Source organism: Argiope bruennichi, chromosome 10 (genome assembly GCF_947563725.1).
Source record: "Argiope bruennichi chromosome 10, qqArgBrue1.1, whole genome shotgun sequence".
Classification (NCBI taxonomy): Eukaryota; Metazoa; Arthropoda; class Arachnida; order Araneae; family Araneidae; genus Argiope; species Argiope bruennichi.
In genome coordinates, this window is record NC_079160.1 from 15,984,988 (window position 1) to 16,004,391 (window position 19,404).

Consider the following 19,404-nt stretch of genomic DNA (forward strand, 5'->3'; position numbering starts at 1 on the left):
GTACAAATATAGGTGCGACTAGGAAACATCTCTATCTTTACTAATAATTTATGGTTGTACGGGTTATAGGGCAAACCGCTTAAATATATATATATATATACACCTTGGATGCTGAAAATATGCATCTCGAAGCGATTTTTAATTAATTAAAAATTATGCGTAATTTGGGCGTTTTTCAACCATAACTTCAGAAAATATTATCGTATGAAAACAAATTTTACATTGTTTCAAAATTTAAAAAATTATCATTTTAATGTTACCAATTCAATAGTCATAAAAAAGTTTGTTGAAATGTGATACTTTTTTTAAAAAATCTAATTTTTAATTATCAGTTACATTGTTGCCCTGAAATTAAAGTAGGTTTCACTGCTTAATCATTGTTTTCATGTTTAGTCATTGAATGATAGTGAATATCCCACTTAAGATCGGTCAAATCGGGCTCTTCAACGAGCTACTTTATGCGCATATTAAACTGTTATAAAATGTTTGAAATCGATATAAATTTATTTCCTGTGTTCCCAAGAGCACACACACAAGCTAGACGAAAAATAATTTATAATATTACGAAAAATATTTAAAATAAAAAAATAAAATGCCAAAAATAAATGCCTATTACTACGTCAGATATCAGAATGGAACATTCTGTTTTGCAAATTTAATTATTTGGGATATTCTGGTAATACGGAATGCATTCATTTTTATCTTTTTATATAAGCTGTAGTTTATTTATTGATGGTTATGTCTCTAGGTTCGGGACTCGATTCCACCAAAGAACGCAATGGAAATGGGTCTGATGCATCCTTCGAGGTCAAATATCCACCAGCTTATTTGTCTTCCTTATCATCACACCGCGACTTTAAATTATGAAGTCCTTCCCAATTAAGCCCTCGTGCTCATTTAAAACTGGTATTAATATAATTAAACCACAAAATTTATTTGAGAAAACTAGAATGAATAATTTTTTTTTTTTTTCCCTATCAAGTTCCTATTTTACTTTTTTGAGAAATCACTCTCGCCAAACGATAAAAAAAAATCAAAATAAAAAAGAGGGATAAAGCTGTACTAATTTAGTTTTTCTTTTATATTAAAATTAAAACATTGCAAGTATTCTTAGAATATATGTCGTTAAATCTTTCTTCATATAATGATTAAAGATTTTATTTGCATATTATTTTTCGCTTTTTTTTCACAACTAGGGCTGCGGTAGTCTGGTGGCAAAGTCTCGGCTTCGGAACTGAAGGTTTTCAGGTTCGAGAGCCGATTCTATCTAAAAACCGTCGTGTAAACGGATCTGGCGCACGTTAAAACCGTTCGGACCAAACGGCCTCCCGCTGGTGTGGTGTGAAAGTTTGAAGAGGAGGATGCCAGTTCAGCTGACTTTCTGGTCATTTGACCGTGGTTCAAAATAACGAGGTCTGTCCTAAAGTTGCTTTCAAACGGGACGTTAATATAACTAAACTAAACTAAACTAAACTTTTATTTACTGCTCTCCACTTTTGTGCTCTGATCTCAAAATCCAATAAGCTGCGTTGCTTGAAGATGTTGAACTTCTGCATTTACTGCGTTCCTGTTTTTGCATACGTCGCTATTTTCTGATTACCCATCAGAAACAATATCTTACTGATACATGATTAAAATGCAAGAAATTAATAAACGAATCTGCAGAATTTTTAATGGCTAGGTTGTCAAACTTGCGCCAGGAAAACGAAGATCTTTTCTGCTCAGAAAACAAAGTATGTAACAATTTTTTTAAAGAAAAATTTGATCTTCTATATCGGGATTCCAGTTTGAAGATTCTTAAACAATTCTAGAATCGAAACATGAAAGTATGCCACTTTTTAACAACCAAAAATAAAGATACTAGCTTGTTCTCTAATTCTGTACGGTTGAACGATTTATCTTTCATGGTTCATGCAACAAAATACTTATGCAGATTAAATTTTAAAACTGTAATGAGTACAGGTCATTACTGAAATGTACGGCTAGGATCTAATATAAGCTAGTTCTTTGAGAAAAGCAATTGAAAAATTCAGATTTAATGCATTTTCTAATATAAACAAATCAAGTTTAGAAGAAATGAATCATCTTAAAAATACGCAGGAATTTTTGGATCTTAGAATTTGTTTGAAACAAACTTTAAAATGCTTAATAGATCCCACCCCCCTTCATTGATTTAGATTCTGCATCTATCCATATGAAAATACGTGCAATCGTAATCTAGTGCTGTTCATATTTGAAAGCGTAATTCATTAAAGTTGAATTGACGGGCTTATGATTCGAATATTTGCTATTTTTCGAATATTTACATTGTTTTGAAAGTAGACAAATTTTAATGAGGAATGACTTTTGAGGAGCGAGAGGGAGTATATAATTTTAGAAACTTTAATTGTTTATTTTTCCCTATCCATCATTTGAATTTGATACTTTTATCGCTTCTCAAACCTATAAACGAAATGAAAGCATTTAAAAATGCCATGATTCGATATAAAAAAACAGAACGGGTTTGGGCAGGTGGTAAGTTCTCTGTTAGGAATCAAAGAGTTCCAGCTTCGATACCTGACTCTACCGAAGAATTACCATGTAATTTGGTCTGATGTACGAAAAATCCGTTGAGGCCGAATTCCCTAATTTTAGTACGGCGCTAAAGGTGTTTGTTCAACTGCCATCTTTTTCTCGAACTATCCCTCGAATTATTTCGAAACGGAGGGTAAATATAAACTAAATGCTGGAACTGTGCTTCATTCCACCATGCCGTAGCAAAATTTTCAGCTTGGATAAGCAAATATGGTTAAAGATGCTACAACATTAATTGGAAAACAGGCTTTCACTCCATTTAAATATAATTACGTTACTACATGCATAATTTTCTTACTTTAAATTATAATAATAAAATCTTAAAACAATTAATTGCCCATTTTCAAAATAAGTTTCTATGAAGAATATTTCTTTAAATATGTTTATAATCTTTCCACTGTAATGCCCCTGCATTCCTAAATTAAATATGAAAAGGAAGGAAGAAGAATATATTGATTGCTATAATCATCTAGGATTTCATAAGCCATCCTGTATTTTACTGAAATCTTTCTTATTATTTCCATCATTTCGGAACTCTGATGAATGTAGTTTTGATACAGGTGATGTACATCAAGAATTAATTAACCTCACTAATTGAGAGATCCACGTTTTTTGGTGGGAGGGGTAATTGCGTTCACGAGCCGATCGAACGGTAAGTTGCACTCTTTCGATGCTTCTGAAGCATAACTTCCTCCACCAAGTGTTAAAAAAGAGACATTTTGAAGAAGGAAGGTGAATTGTCTGCGCGCGTCTCTCTCCATTAGCCCACATCCAAAAGTCCGTTGGCTCTTTAATAGCCGTAAGTTTATGGCTTTCCCCAAAAAGGAATCCGATTTGTTGACGGAAAGTTGTTTATTTATTATACGCGAGTAATCAGAGGGAAAGACATTTGTGGAATCCTTCCGAATGCTATTTCGCAAAACATTTCTTGGATAATTTTTTTTCTTGAAACTCTTTTTTGAAAGAAAAATATTTGCCTTTTCTATTTTATCCTATAAAGGTTCTCACCCCATTTCAAAATTAGAAATAATTAATACTCAATTAAAATAAATTAAATTTTTCCGTAAGTTTTATTGAAATTCTTATAATCGAGATGGTTATCTAACAATTTGTGTTCAGAAATGTTGAAGAATTGGGGGGGGGGGGGAGAAGCAACGGCATATAAGTTCTTGAGATCGCGATTCATAGTTTAACCTCTTCACAAGAAACGACGAATCTGATTCGAATATCGAATTACTGAATTTTAAATTCGTAATTAAGTAAAAATATTAAATTTCAAAAATGCAAAAATCACTTAAATACATTTCAATATACTAAATACCCTTTATATTAATTTATTAATTAAAATAACAATAAATGTCAAATGAGATATATCATCTAATTAGGAAGTTACGGAAATTCGTATATCAAATTGTTAAGAAGGTCTGGTTTACACTAATCTGGACAATTTTTATAACCATTTTTATCTTGTTTATGCTTCTTCATTCTTTTACTTCTTTTATTATGCAATTAATAATACTCTACATTTCGTGAATGTGATATTTTACTGATTCAATTAAGAATCCATGGAACATTCTAGATGTTTAGTGTCTTCGAACGATTTTATTTCAGCTTTAGAATTTCAAAAGTGATACGTCGATAATCATATGACGCACGGGCACGACGGTTAAATCCATTGGAGTTTAGTCCACTGGATTTTGAAGATTCTGAAAACTGCTACATTAATTTACTTCAGCGTTCAACTTAATTATTATTCCATCCATCCTTCTCAAATTCACTTTAGAAAAATATGCATTAAATGTTATTAGTTTTCTGTATGTAAGCATGTAATAATTCATTATACATGCAATGGGGGAAAAAATCTTACAAAAAAAAACTGCTTTATCAACTTTTTTTTATTGCTTTTTAGAATAGAAAAAAAATCCGTATTGAATTGTCTTGAGACATATTTATGCAATTATTTACCATTTTACAACACTTTTTTACATATCCCGGCACAGTATACTCAATCGTGGTAAATTGTATATAAATATTTTCAATTTGTGTTATAAAATTCAATTCCTGTAATAAGATGCACAAAATGTTACTTACTGGTCAACTTTGACGGCCAGCTTGTGATATTAGTTATTTTTAGTTTTATTTAAATATAAAATCGTTTACAGGATTCCGATAAATTACCAGAAATTATTGATTTGCATATGTTCCGTTCATCGTGTACATAAATCTTTCTAATGGTAATCAGTCCTATAATATCATTAGATTTTTAGAAACTTAAATGCTGGTTCAGCTGTCAACATAATTTTGCAATATTATAAGTTTACATTATAGTTTATCATGTAAACTACACAGATATTAAACAGAATCCTTGTTCTTTAGCTTTCAACAGTGGAAGAAAATCACGCGATTAAATATTTCATGAAACAATGAAAATAAATTGAATTTCAGGACAACAATGTGATCCATTATTTAAAATTAGGCAAGAAAATATTTTTCAATATTTGACAGAATTCAGAAAAAATTTGCTCGTTTATTAATTAGGTATTAATAAAAATACATTATTTTTTTTTAAACTTTAAGATGTAAAAACCATTTTTGTACTGTATTGATTTCGGAAGTTATAGCAGAAAAACTTCAAAATTTCCGTTAATTTTAAATTAAAATGTTTTTAAAAAATTCATATAAATGCACATTTCTATTCTCCAAAGTAGCTACCAAGTTTGGCAGCTCTAGATCATATGATCTGGCCTGTAGAGAACTAAACATGCATACATACATGTATCTTTATTGTTAGTAGAAATAGGGTAATAATTAATTGGTGAAGGGAGCAAAGTTCATTTTAAAAAAAAATATTTTAAGGGTGCAGCTATGCCTCCAAATATGTTATTTGGAATTTGCTCCTATAGCATAACTGCATCCAATTAAATTCTGCTTTGTCAAAATCAGTTAAATATGGATTTCTTTCTTGCATTTGGATATAATGAAAATTAGATTTTATTCCATCCCTTCTGTTTTTAAGCTTGTTTCTTTCTTTAAATTTCAGAGGACTTAGTAAAATATAGACTAATTCTAATTATTGGAGCAAAGGCCAAATTTTTATTAACTCCACCATGAATTAATATCGGAAAAGGGAAATAAAAAAAAAATGCAGTTATCCTAACAGCTTTAAAGAAAACTCTAAATTCATATAGGCAATATTTTGAAACAAGGAATAAAATATATTTATTTTATTTATAGAACCGTAAGAAAGCTACGATTAGAATTTTTATTAATTTCTTAGTAATCTGACATAAAAGAATTACAACATTTCAGAATAAAAGAACTAAAAAGTAACACTCATTAGTTGTGAAAAGGATTTAAATCAAAAAATTACGAACGCTGAAATAAAAAAAAGATTTCATTGGACTAATTTTATTCGAGCACGAAATGTTCCATTATAAAAACTAAATGAACTGTTTATGAAAAAGTTCAACTAACCGCGCCTTTGACGAATATTAAAAAATTTGCATAAATTGCATTGCTTTTATGTTTTAATAATTTGTTTCTACTAATAATAGTGTGCGCCTGTGTGTGTGTGCCTGTGTTATTAGGTTTTCTACAGGACACATCGCTTAGCCTACAGATATTAAATTGAATGTATGTATACCTTGGAAAGTAAAATTGTGCATATGCGAAAGATTTTTTTAAAAAAAAATTTAATTAGAAAAATTTTGATTAATTAAAAATTAAGCTGAAATTTGAGATTTTCCTCGATAGCTTCCAAAAATATTCTTGCACAAAAATAGCTTTTGCGTCTTTTCAGAATTAAAAAAATAAAATCCTTTTAATAATATCAATTTAATAGTCATATAGATTTTTCCTGATTTTTGACAATTTTCAAACATATATATATATATATATATATATATATATCCAAAGTTCTATCTTAATTTAGCCCATATTAAATTCATTCTAAAAATTTCTCTTATTTCCGGATCCAATTCCACTTTCTTCAATTAATTAATTCAACACGAGTTCTAAAATTGCTGAATCGACAAGTTTCCACACTTTGAGGGAAGGGATGAAAAAAATTGTTTAACTAAGCGAATTCTTTTTAAAAGATGCCTAAATTCCCCTTACCTAAAGCGACACGTGTAAAGAAATCCTTAGTAGAATCTCATGGTATATAAACAGTGGGAAAAATATTTTCTCTCTCTTGCTCTTTTTTACGCTCTTTCACTCTTGTGTCGCATTGAGAACAGACGCATTTTGTCCGCACTTCTTGTACATAAATTATGCCTTCCGGGATGGAATAAAAGCGAAGTATTAAAATTCGAAAGTTAATCTCTATCTTCGACCACAATTCTGCTTAAAAAGTTATGTTTATATATATATTCATACCTTGATCCTCATCAACAGCAAGAAAAACCAAGATAAAATATTAGTAGTGAAAATGGGGCGATTTAGTTTTAAAAGTTTTTGAAATTTAAAAAAGCTTGCAAATTTTTTTGTGCTCTAACATTTTCTGAAGTTATTGTGGAAAAACTCTAAAAATATGATTATTTAAAAGTTTTAAAAAATCGCTCCAATGTGCACATTTTCATTCTCCAAAGTATATATATATTGCCAAATTTGGCAGATGTAAGTCAAACAATCTGGCCTATAGAACACTAAACACACGCATCGTCCTTTATCTCCACAAATAGTAGAGATTATGTGCGTGTCGATTTTTTAAAATTTTAATTATTTAAAGAGTAAGTAAAATAAATTTTGGCATTTTTCATTGAAATTTTTCAAAAGTATTATTACACAAAAATAAATTTTATACCGTTTCAAAAATTTTAAAAAATTGTTATTTTTAATGATAAATTAATAATTGTGCAGTTTTTTTCCCTGAATTTCGGCAATTTTTAAATATATGTTTGGTTTCCAATAAAACATTATTATTGTATTGCTGACCTGAAATTCAAACAGTTTTCGTTGTTCCGGCAAGTATTTAATCACGTGTTTTTCTATCCACTTTTGAAAGTTAAAAAAAATTCCATTTAATATGTAAACGTAATTTACGAGACAAGTACAAAAGCGAATTACAATACCACGAACGTTAGAAATTATAAGCCCCAGACATATACATTTTTTTTTTTTGTAGCTCTATGATGTCATGGGGCTTTATCTTTATTTTAAAGATTTATACATTCATTGAAAAGAGCAATACAATTAAGATAATGGAATTTTAATATCTGACAATTTAGCGGAATCATGAACATGAAAATACATCTAAATGATTTGATTGGAATTAAATATTCCATATTCCCGGCGAACCAACTGGTAGCCAAAGATTACTACGTTATTAATAAAGAATACAAAGATTGAGTGAGATAATTAGACAGTTACCCTATTATAAAAATAAAAATTTAATTTTAGCAAATTTTGTGTTGTTATTCGAAGACGGGGTCCACATCTAACCACGATTTGCTTTGGTTTCTCGTTCTTAATGAAATCAATAAATTCTACAACTACTGACCAAATCTCTGGGCTTAATGAAACCACCCTTACGAATTAATAATGAAGCTATGAGTGTATTTAAAAAATGATGTTTTCTTGTGAATTTCAAAAAGAGAACGTTAGAACACAAGAGCGAAAGTGTGTGAAAAATTTTCCTGAGTGCTTATATTACGAGATTCTTTTAGGGATTCAGGAAAGGAAATCTTATGCTTCTTTGAAATTTAAGCACCGATAAAACTGAATCCTTGAAATCAAACCACCGGCATTGTGCGTGTGCTTTATGTGGAGATTTCTTTCGCTACTATGCCTGAGAAAATGTGCATTATTCTAGGAAGAGACGCGTCATCCAGCAACATAATTCTCACAATTATCCGATTTTTTGGGGCTCACGTTTTCACAGTGACTAGCCGCCTTTAGCGACTAACTATCGTCCTACCAGATTATTGACTTTTTAGGCTGTTAAATATTAATATGGAATGCATATTTTAAAAAAAAAACAATTCTCCTTCTTATTTGATAAAACCGAAAAAACAGGAATTTAACTGAGTAAGACGAAACAAATTATAACACCTGAATATTAAAAATTATATATACTACGAAATAAAAGTGGAACTGAAAATCCTACTTCGGAATTATAATCCAATTTTTTTTAATCTTTATTTTAACATTAGAAAACGCATGCCATTGAATGTCTTGATGGGCGAGTTTGAATCTTATAACATTAAGAATTGGGGTGTAATGTAGCAGACCTCCACGCGGTGCACCCTGGCTAACACTAAATCTGCTACGACTTTACCTTCTTCCTTGTGTCCCTGACATATTGGAAGGCTAGAGATCCAATGGCACCATAGTCAATCTTCTGGGCATTTATAATAAACAAATAAACATTAAAAATTAATTTTAAAAATTGTGTATCACATTTAAGAAAATTATTAAAATCAAGAAGACATTGTATGAAAATGGAATTAATATAACTAAAAAGGTAAAAGTGTTAAAATAATGTAAAAACCATTTTTGCAATATTATTGTTTTGAAAGATATACTCATCCACTTTCATAAGTAATTCCCATCTAGAAATGGTTAAAACTATTTTTGCATTCAATTAAAGTTTGTTTGACGTCTGTTTCTTGATTTCTTTTATATTTTCTTTCCTATGAGTGAAAAGAACTGCTTTTGGTGAGCCCTGACCGTATCATTTCTAATAATATTTTGCAGCATTATTAATTAAAGAGGTATAGAATTAATGAGTATAAGCGTTTAATCTGAAACTTTTGCATTGTGATTTGTTTGCATTTGACTGTTGCCATTCAACAATACGTAAAAAGAGCTATTTCTATGCAACGTACGTTAGCGCTTTATATATATAGAAAGAGAGAGTGAGAGAGAGAAAGAAATAAAGAAAACTGTTTAGAGAATAATAATTGCTAAACCAAACTATTGTCACTACCATTTCCTTCTGGTAAAAAACTACTACAGAAACAATTAGTTTTTTTGCCCAAACTCTTTTTATTGTTAATTTTTAATTCTAAATTATTCATCTTCTCCATAAATGGACGCTATGTCAAATCTTTATTTATTTATAGTTTTATCAAATGTGATAAATGAATATCATAAAAATTTCAATTCATCGAATTTAACTTTCAAATAATTCCAATCCATAAAATGACAGTTGAATGAAAATTGTTTTTAACATCGCGAAGGAGACAAAGGTTTTCATTCTTCAAGCATAAAAGTAAGGCTCTTTTTCTTATATACGAATCTTTTATTACAAAGTTATTTTTCCAGGAAAGTTTATTCAAAGTTTTTAAACCTTTAAAAAATGCCACCGTGAAGTAGTTAATAAATAGATGTCACGCTTAAAACGAGTCAAATGTTTTTGCTGCATCCTCATCTCTTTAGACATGTTTTGAGTAGATTGTTACAAAGACACATAAAAAGTTAACAATAACTTCCTTGAAAATGAAGTCATGTGCATATTGACAAATAATAGCAACAAAAAAATCTTCAAATTGTCTAAAAGTTACATATTTTTATCCATTACACATCATGGAACACTTGAATAATAGCCATTTAAATTAATTTTCCTGGTTAGAAATGAGTGAAGAGTTTGCATGAAGGTACAACGTAATAAATGATTTGTATCATTTGCAGTTTTCATTGATGGGGTGCCTAATAATTAATGTAACATTAAAACCGGACCAGAATTCCCGTTTCCTTTGCAAATAACTTTAGAAATGAGAACCCAGTCATTTACCGCTTGTAATCCTAGGAAACTACACGGTGTTTTCCCACGTTGCGTTTTCCCGACAGCAGGTTGTTGCTTCTTCCTTGAGGGACTCGCCGCTACTCATCCGTGTCCCAGAGGGGATGGTCGGTGGTAGGAACGATTTCAGATGCTCACTTAAAAACGAGCAGACGATTCCCGGAGTGTCGGCAGATTCTCCTGGGTGATCATCGCATCAACTTCTCCTTTCTGCAACAGGTGAGATTTCAAGATATAGCTTTCTTCTCATTTTTATATAAGTTTGCTCCATTCGGTTTTCATATCAACGCTTTCGAGTAAAATGACGAGTTTGACTCGCGCATTGTATTGTATTACTGAATTTTTAATTTTAAATTTGCAATATACTGAAAGTATCAAATATTTCAAATGGCAAACAATGCTTTAATATATCAGATGTCTTTATATTATTCTAAAAATGAAAATAATAAATATTTCAAATAAAATCGTTTACCTAATTAGGAAATGAAGTAAATTTCATCAAGGAGTTAAGACAAGTGTCTAAAAATGAAAATAATAAATGTTCCAAATAAAATGTATTATATGATTAGGAAGTTAAGTAAATTTCACCAAGGATCAAGACGAGTGAGAAATTTAAATAGGATTTCTGATTCGTTTAGATTTTTGATTCAGATTAAGGTTTTTAAAATTCCGCCTATCCATATCTTCCACCATCCATTTTTTTTTCAAAAAGAATTTTACTATTACATTATAGTCTGAAAAAGCTTTAGACAAACTCACATTTAAACATACAAGAAAAACATATTAAACAAATAAACACTTTAAAAATTAAATAAAAAAGAAATTTAAATTAAATTGATTTTTTTTCATAAATTGAATTGAATGCGATGGTTTTCTTGCACATCTTTATTTGCTATTAGCCCTTTTCTGAGCTCAGATTACTTTCTAGTTTTGTTCAAGGAATCTCAAATTTTCAAGTTCAGCTTTCCAGTATTGTTGAATGCCCTTAATTAGTGATATTTTGGGATCCTCGTTCATCCTTACTTTCTCATATATAAAGTATACACAGTGAAAATATTGTGATCATCAAAAATTTAAATTTGAGATTTCGATGAATCTTTACATTTCTTATCTCTCCGCGTCCTGATTTTTAGAATTATGTCTGCCTGTGAACACAATAACCCAAAAAGGCTTTGAACTAAATGGATAAAATTTGGTACGTTGTCCTTAGACCAAATTTGTTGATTTCTATCAAATTTTGAATGACATTTTACAGAAGAAGTATCTTTGCCTGAAAGCAAGTGAAACCAATAACAACAAAACTTAAGAATCTAGATGGATTAAATTTGGTACACAGTTTTAGCATCTAAAGTGTAGGTCTTAATCAAATTTCGAGTCTTATCCGTGAGTAGAATAACAATTGTCTGTCGGTCTGCACATTCGCAAACATTTCAAAAACTCAGATTTAGATAAAGGAAATTTAGTGTGTGATCTTGTTATTAAAATTGTAGTTTTGTGTCAAATATTTGTTTCAATAGGTTGAAAAATAAGCTTCCAAAAAGCACATGAGATTTTTTTTTTTTTTTTCACTTACAACGAAGCCTAAAATTTTCATGCGAAGGATTTTGAAAATCAAAATTTGAGATTTCATGATGCTCAAGGCCTTAATCAACGACCCCAATTTTTATGCTGGAGGGTGGAAAGATAATATCTTTATTTAAGAGTATACGAAAAAATTTGGAAGAAACCTTTCCAGCCGAATTTTACATACTAGTATGTATGTGTCTGTCTATCAGTGCAATGTCGCGTTATTATTATATGCTGGCAACTCAAACTAGCTGTAAAAATATATGAAATGTATCGTTATATGTAATGAATAATTCTCAATGTGATTTCAAGCTAATTAATTACTAACTAATGAAGATTGGATTTATAGACTAATAGTTTTAAGCATCGAAAGGAGATAATTTGTACGATCAAGTTCTATATTTAAGATGATATTATACTATGATATTATTTATCGATGATAAAATTTTTCGCAACATTTAAAAAACTTGCTTCTGGAATTGCTATTGACTGGAAATTTGAACCAGTTGGCATAAATATGAAGCTCAATACTCAATTACTCAATATCATATTTCCTGTAAAAATTATTGTCTTGCAAGATTTTTTTTTGTTGTTTTTTCTCCGTTTATGATTTTAATTCTTTTTAAAAAAACTTTTTATTTTCGAATTTTTTAAAAAAAAAAGACAAGAAAGTGGTGAAAAGGAAGAAGAAAGAAAATGGGAGCCTGTGGTGTGGCAGTATTTCTCTCACCTCTCCCACATGATATTTAACTAATGGGAGTGATCTCGAAATAATTTCTCGTATATTCTCTAATAAAATTATTAGTTGCCTGATCCCGTATAAAATTTGAGACCTTGGGTGAGGTTGCGAAAGCCTTGAAATGCATTGGTGAACAATAATGCTTGTAATGCAATGGCAGTTTTACTCAATCTATTATGTGATCCTTGGCTATTTTCTTGGCAATTAATATACCAATACCACACAACCCCAGGGGGGGGCACCTCGAAAAGAGAATGAGATGCTTCCGGTATGGTGGTTGGATCTCGCCACCCTGGAGGGTACACAAAAAGGTGGGGGATCTGACTAGTCCCATCGATGACGGGACTACTTCCTTCGGGAAGGGTTGTACCGTGGCCGGTGATGGCCCTTAGGACTCAACCACAGTTCCCACCAGTGTTGCTGTTGCGGCGGTCCGGTCATTCAGTTTTTCGTTATCCATATGCCTTCGGGTGAGTCGGAGAATCAGTGATATGACTTACCAATACCACACGGCTAATAGTACCCAAAAATCAAATTTGTAATTTAAATACCTTTTTTTCAACCGATTGGTACGTAATTTGCAAAATTTGATACGTAACTATGATTGTAATCTCAAAATCAAATGCTAAATACTATATATTTAAGTAATTGCATTTTTAAATGATCGTGTTTACTTACTTTTGAAAGTACAGACATTCACACAAGCAAATTCATCTTTAGATTATTCTCAAAATTTGATAAATGTCTACACTACAAATGTTAAATCTGTGTACCGAATTTTATCTATCTCTTCTTTCTCGTTTTATCTATCTTTGTTTCGTAATCATCGAATTCACTTATATTCGTACGGACAGATAGACTGACTTCCTTTGAAAAGACTTTACTCAAAATTTGATATAAATCTAGAAATAAAGAAGGCAGTATACAAATTTCATTCATCTGTTATTATATCTATCAGACAGATAGATATAATAATAAATATCTGTTCTCCCAACTCAAGAAGGTTTCAAACGCGGATATTCGTTAAAATCTGAGATAATTTTTTTGACGATTACTATATTTTTTCTATATTTCGCATACGAGAAGGTAAAAAGGGAAGCAAACGGAATAACGCTAATCTGATTTAGGGATTTTGCGTCCCTAGGTGGTGCGCATTTATGAAACCCTTGTTTCTAAACTAAAAAATTCCGCTTCACATTTCAAAACATTCTTGCCCTATAAATGATTTATTTTAGGTGTTTTTTTTTTTTTTTTTTTTTTTTTGTATTTTACAAATTTGGGACGAAATATTTATTTATATTTTTTGTTATTATTTAAAATAGTTATTAAATAGTTTTTTTTTAATTCTATTATGACTCAGATTGCTTGACATCCACATTTGTATACAATATAATTGAACCAAACTTCCGTTACTTTTATATACAGTCTTACCTAGCTTATTTTCCTCGAGTGATTGAAAATAACATGCAAAGAAATGTCAATGAGCAATGTTTCTCAGAATGTCTGATGAGGAGACATGGTGTTGTCAATGCAGGTATTAGTCTATGGTATATCGGGTATTAATCTGTGTGGAGCACTTGTTTGATCCTTATTTCTGCTTGGAAGACATTATGGCCGAATAACATCGTCAAACGGGACTCTGAGATGTATAAGCTAGTATTTGCGAAATTTTAATCGATGAGAATGTGTTTATAGTCATATTTATGCGACTCGAGTTGGATAGCAACGACATCGATGATCTGGCTGAAGAAATAGTCAAAACTACCCAAAATCTTATGGAGCTGCATTCTGCGTCACAGTAAAAGGTTGCGGATGAGATTTGGTCTGGAGAGTGGAAGTGTGTGGGGGGGGGATAGAACGCAATAGAACGAAGGTATGCTTTCGATTGATCCTTAAATGAAATCTCAGCAAGATTTTTAAATTCATAATGTATGTCATTCAATTAAAAAAATATCCATTATAAATTGAAAGAGTATAAAAATCATAGAAATATTATTAAACAAAACTTACGTTTTTTATAGAGATAAAATCAACTTTGTAAGGGAGTTCCTTGTGTTATTTACATCATTAAGAATCAAATCATTTCGCAGAAGTTGAAACAGAGATAATAAGACGAGACGAAACCCTGCTTGCGCCTGCCACAGTTAACTTCAAAAACCTACATCTTTGTTAAAATCAAAATAAAAAGGTTGAAATAAATCAGAAATGAATTACCATTGATTCCTTTTCCAGATTAATACTTTTGATATTTAATATTTATTTAATGGCTTGCTTTGTTTATAGGAAGTAATAGAATCGCTGTTTAAGCATATAATTCCTTTCTAAATTTGCGTTTAGTTTTTGATGCCGAATTTGAAATGAATTTTAAGTTAATTGTTGTTTTTTTAAATTTACTTCTATACTTACATTCAATTTAAACCTCCCCATTGTATACAATTCCCTTCTAAACGGTTCAGTGAATTTTAACAGAAGATTGCACTCTCTTTAATTTTATTGCTGTAAAGGGAAAAAAATTTGAAATTCGTCTCTTTTGAAAAACTTTTTTTCGTTCTATTTTCTCTTTTTTTTTCTCCGTTCTCATTTAATTTCTTCTTTTGTAAAGATCAGACAGTCGTTTGAAACATGAGGAAATCATGCGCATTTGATACGAAAGATTCGTTAGTGCTGTAGATCAGAGGATTTCTTTTGAAAAATATAAAAGCGCATTAGTAACTTCACGCTTCGACTGTTACTTCTGCTTTCTAAAATCCAGAAACTTAGCATTCACCGTGGCCCATTTTCTGTAGATTTTTTTTCTTACCATTTTTATTACTTCTCTATAAAAACTCTCACCGAAACTACTGTATGTATATTCTTTAACTTTATTTAGCTCTTTGCAAACGGAAAAAAGAAAACGGGAAATAACATTTTAAATGAAGAAATTCTATTATGTGGAACCAGAATTAGTGATCATCCTAAAATTTTCATGAATACTATCTGATAAAGGTGCTACCCCCCCCCCTTTTCCCTCCCGCATAAAACTGTGAACCTTGCGTTAGACTTTAAGTATTATGACTGCTCATATTTTTATTTTCAGAGTCTGACAGAGGGGAGTATTGCGTTTGCTGATTAATAATATAGTAAAGAATACAGGTACTTGTGCATTAATAGCATGACACTGGCAAAAAATAGGAGATAATGGTCTTTAGTTTGAATCTGGCGTCCGCTCTTTGGCGGTTTTTTGGGGGGTGGAGGTAATTTTTAGTATGTAATTAATACACAAGTATTAGAAAATAGAAAACATATTTCGATTGCTTTTCACATAGCAATTAAAATCAAATTTCGATGCAGAACTTCAACTGTAACCACAAGATCACATACCAAATTTCATTTATTTACATCATTGCTTTTTTTGTGCTATCGAATTTTCAATGCATGCAAAAATACAGACCAACAGATGGTCAACTTATTGATGGATTAGACTGAAAATTTGATTCCGATTTACACTTTAGATGCTAGAACTATGTATCAAAATTAATCGAACTAGTTCCTTAAACTTTATTGTTATTGTGTTCATTCGATCCCAGCAACGGGAAGCAAACATGTCAACTGTGTACAGATTTCATTCAAAATTTCGTAAAGTATATTTCGTAAAGTTTCGTTTCAAATGTAAGGGTCACATACCAAATTTCATCCGTTTAGCTCAAAGTATTTTTGAATAATTGCTTTATCAGACAGACAGAGCAATCAAAGTCATGTTTCCAAAATGTGTTTTCCGAATGCGAGGAATTCTGAAATGTGAAGATTTATCAAAATCTCGAGTTCGAAGTTATTGACTATTAGAACAATTTCTTTTAGTCATGCGAAAATTTTAGATTAAAGATACTTCTAGTATCCAAGAGAGTAAAAATTCTTTTTTTCTCTTTATTGGATTTTCGGAAGACAAATTTAATGGTCCCTTTCGATCATCAGTGACGTTATCTACAGAATTGTTGAAATTAAATTTAACCGAATCAGATGACTATTGTGAGCCCTTTATTTGCATAATTAACTAAAAAAAATTAGAAAATAAATAGATGTATTTTTTCTATATTATTAAATGAAAAAGAATCTAAAATGTTGCTAATAGATGATAATGTATTGTATGAAATTTGCAGAATTTAGATGAAAATAATGTAGAAGCGTAAACTTAGACACAAGATTCAAATGTTTAGAGACAAAAACGAGTATGAATTTTTATAGAACTATTAAAATTATTGATATTTACCTTTTTTTTTTTTTTTTTACTTTCTTATTTTACACAAAGTAGATATTAAGTATTGTAATCTCCAGAAAATTCTATCTGAAAATTTTGACGAATCTCCACGTTTTAGCCCTCACTGAGTTCGAAAAACACATTTTTGGAAAATATCTGTCTGTCTGTAACAAAGATAACTCAAAAACGCTTTGAGCTAGACAGATTAAATTTAGCATGCGGTCTTTATGAAAATGTGTAGATTTCTTCCAGATTTTGAGAAAAAGCGATTCTGAGGAAGTCAGTCTGTCATTTTGTTCGAATTTAAATTAACATAACAACTACAAAGTGAAGAGAGCTGTATAGATAAAATTCGGTACAAAGATTTAACACTGTAGACACTGTACTGTAGACACCGTACTGTAGACACCTACCAAATTCAGCGAGGAGTTTACCGTTTGTCGGTCTATACTTTTAGAGATATGTAAACGCGATAACTGAAAAACGAGATGACTTAAATGTATCAAATTTAGTATGTGGTTTTATAACTGCAATTGTAGCTCTCTGTCAAATTTGGTTTCAATCGGCTGAAAAAAAAACCGCATCTAAAACACAAATTCGTCTTGATTAGAGAATATGCGAGAATGTTTTGAGGAGACATCTCCCTTTCAAAGAGGTGTCTTCCACAGGTGGCAGAAATTAAATCTATTTCATTACCATCGTTTATTGAGGGATACATTAGGACAAGAGAATAAAACTATTTATAATATGTTAGACGATAAATTGTTAAACATTGAAAGGAAAATGAAATTTTAATTTTTATCTTACATTGTATGCAGCCTTCTAATACAAAAAAAGTAAAAATTCGACTGGTGGAGTCCGATTCCCCAATTAAATATTAAAGTCATTTAGTGAGTGACAAAATTGTATCATAACAGGCCTTTTTTCACTTATAATCAATTAATTTCTTTAGTTTTTTTTAAAGAAATAGCGTTCCAAATGTATTTTTAACATGAGTTTGCTTTGTTCATGATTCATAATCATTAATGGAATCGGCAAAGTTGATTTGAATTACAAACAATATCCAACGATTTATCCTCTTGTTTAAAGTTAATTTATTTCGATATCACATTTATGATTTATTTATTTATTATTTTTTTCAGAATGAATATCTATCCTTTGTTATTTTTCGTCCTTGTGCTGTTGGCCTGTGCTAGCAGCCATCATCACCAACGCCAGGGGCATGAATTGGGCTACATGCTGGCGGCAGGCATGCTGGCCAAGATGTTAAGCGAGCATCATGGCCACCACCATTGCGGTCATCACCATCCCATCCCCATACCGATACCTGTACACCATGGACATCACCACGGATAAAGATAGAGCCTTTCTGAATGCCTCATGTGAGAAAATATCAAATATCAGGGCAGCTTCCTTAAAGTACTGTTATTACTATACTATATACAGCTTTAACATAGGTCAAAATAAATCTGCAGTGTAGGTAATGACCATTGTACATTTGTGATCTATAACCTCTACTGAATAAAAAGAAATGAGGAAAATTCTAATTCAAAATTTGTATTGAACAAGGAAAAGCATCTTTTTTATTTCAAAGTAAATTTTGATATGTATATAGTAAAATATTCGAATTTGTCTTTTTATTTTCCAACTTTGAATATTTCCTGTAAATAAAGATTGTACATAGAATTCTGTATTAACACTTCTGTTTTATTGTAAATAAACTTCTTTAAAAAAGTATTCTATTCTTCTTGAGTATTGCCATATTTATTTATTTTACTCTAACATCGCCATTTTTTTTTTCAAAAATATCTCAGAACTGAAACAGTGTGTGTGTGTGCTACAGAATGTTGCCAATAATATTTTAACGGCTTAAAAATCAATTAATTAAAAGAACAAAAACTTTGCTCCAAATGCATCTGATTTCTCAATTTCAAATGAGAAAAGGAAACACATAGGGAAGTTATATTTTTTTTAAATATGGTAATATTGGTGATAAAATAATTATATCTTACTTTTTTAATTCGAAATTTATTAGTTGTTTCTAAAAAGAAATGGATGAAATATTAATTTTCCATTCTGAGATGCAAAGCACAATTTTGATTTTAATAAAATTGTTTATATGTACTGTCTAACTTGACTTGTTCGAAGTTTGTAGTGATGTAACTTTATAATCGAATTTTTTACTTACTCACTCTGTGACATTTTAGATTGTAAAAGTTTGACACGATTATGTTTTTTCGATGTCAATACATTATTTTATTGTTTTCAGCTTTTAATTATTAGTTAATATTTATAAATATTTTGATTCGTAAAGTGATGATACCTGATTAAAATTGGTAGATTAATAATATTTGATAATATTATAATAATGATAATTATAAATTGTTATTGATAATATATTCCAAAAACAAATCAGAAACTTAGAAAATATGAATTTCAAATAAATTAGTGGGTATAGTTTCCTCAAAACTTTCTTATGTAATCTTGAATAAGTGTGTTATTCTCTTACCCTATTACGAAACTGTAAAGTTTTGCAAGCTGTTAACG